The following is a 2,373-nucleotide window of genomic DNA, read 5'->3' as shown; positions in this document are numbered from 1 at the left end:
TTTACTTATGGTCATATATAATTTAGTCTATATAATATAATAATTCAATAGTTGTATTAATCTTATCTTCTTTTGCTAAAATAGCTATAACACTCATACCATGATTCCATTACATGATACTTTTGGCATATGATAATGTATTTGAAATTGTTCATTGGAAGGAAATCTATTCCTGGGCAATAATCTATTTTTAGAAATCCTTATGAATTAAAATACGTTGGTTGCCTTAAGCATTTCATTGATATTAAGGTAAAGCGATCGCTAAATAAAAATTAACTCACGCAAAAATAGGTTCTCTTAATGCCACGGTGCCAAAAAAACATAGGTCTATGAAGTTTTTTAAGGATGCATTATTTCATACACTGTTATACTAGCTAATATAAATGGTGCAAAGATAACGCACAAAGAGGTCTGGGACTTCCAGACAATGCTTTTAAAAGAGTAAAATTTTTAAAAGCACATAGTAAATTTAACGAAGCTTTGTTATTTCAATTTGTGTGTAGATGAGACATATATACTTAAAAATGAAAAATTGGGCCACTCTTGGGAAATTTTAACTAACTATAATAATTAGGTTTTGTTAGTCATAATATTCATTAAGGATTTATTGCAGTTACATCGAAGCAGAGTTAGTGTTTTTGTCCAAGTCCAAGGGCGACTACCATGGAGAAATGAACCATAACATGTTTTGCTATGATTTGAATATTTGCTGTTAATGAACTTGGAGGGACCATTAGTTATTGTTGTGAACAATACATCATACCAAAACACATTCGTGGAAAAAATACCAACACATGTATCGACAAAGTCTGTAATTAAGGAAAGGCTTGCAAAATGGAAATTAAGTTTTGAAGACACCATGTTGAACAGCGAGCTATTTCAAACTTTTACTCCGTAAATATACATAAAATGTTTAATTGTGTTTTATGCAACTTACTTTTAGAAACATAACAATATGGTTACAGAGTATTATGTCTTCCACCCTACTGCTGCATACTCAATCCAATAAAATTGATATGGGATGTGACAAAGACGTGGAGATGCAGGTTCAGAAGGATACACAATCAAGAACAGTAGATGAAGAACTGTGTATGTAAATATGGTATCATCTAAAGCCACACCTTTAGTCCAAAAGAACTCCAGTTAATCAACTTCCTTAGTTATTCAAAAAATGCCAGTGACTGAATGCATCTTCGGGTATGTGGAATTATGATCCAATGAAAACCAATGATGAGTATATATTTAATATATAAAATACATTGTGGGCATAGATATATCTGTAAGTGTTAAGAATATACATGAGCATTTGTTTAGAATATATGAGAGAAAATGAATATTCTTTAAATATATGGTAAATGCATCAGGGATAATACAGCAATTAAATTTAATAGAAACAGAAGACATAAGGAGAGATACTATGACGATATAATATGACAAAAAATTAAAAGGAAAAAAAAATTCTCTAATAAAAATAAAATATTGCGAATACACAATGAAGTAAAATACAGTTCAGTAAAGGTAAAGGCGCTATTAGATAAACAAAGGATGAATGTGGTTTACGACGTCCTATATATTTTGAACATTGGTGAGCAACAGTAGACAAGATCAAGAAGACTGCTAATCTACTCTGTTTGTTTTTAGTGGAGAATATAGTCTATATTATCCTATACGAAATGTCTGTAGAGACAGTATTATATGTTTTAGGAGCTTACATATATTTGTTGGTGAAAATTTGAAGCATCAATGTAAACAACCACTAAAAATCTTAAATTCGATAACATGTGTAATTTATATTATTCCTATATATAAGTAACGTATTATGAATCCTAATGAATACTAGATCTACTCTAACAATCACAAGCGTAATAAGTTCATTAGTTAGGCCAGGAACACCATCCATATCGACACCTAAGTGGGTTCGATTAGGAAGTTCCCGCGCACTCAGCATACTCACCAGAAAAAGCGCTTACAGACTACCATTTCCTCAGAACATGTCTCGATAATTCTTTCAAAACAGTATCACTTTGTTGTCAGAAAGAAGGAAAACGTTGAAGCAATGGTATAGTACAAATTATTTATTGTTCTTACACTAGTTGGGCAAATACACTTAGAACAATTTTTCTTTCCTTTAGTTATTCCAACTCTTATGGTTAAAAATCATGGCATAAGCATGATAATTCATAAACAAACTGAGTGAAGAACGATGTTGTTATGAAGTAACCTAGCCTACTGGAATTCGGGATTGTAGTGCAAGGCGTATAGCCACGAAAAGCTGATTTACTCATGCAAGTATATTCTCATACCGTAAATTTTGGTAAAAACAGTACAGAAGATCATCAAAGGGATGAAATTACAATCTGAAGTTACAATTGA

The sequence above is a fragment of the Rhynchophorus ferrugineus genome, unplaced genomic scaffold (genome assembly GCF_030347505.1).
Source record: "Rhynchophorus ferrugineus isolate W39M unplaced genomic scaffold, kcgeb_rfMv2 rfM1, whole genome shotgun sequence".
Taxonomy (NCBI): domain Eukaryota; kingdom Metazoa; phylum Arthropoda; class Insecta; order Coleoptera; family Curculionidae; genus Rhynchophorus; species Rhynchophorus ferrugineus.
This window is presented reverse-complemented; position numbering follows the sequence as displayed.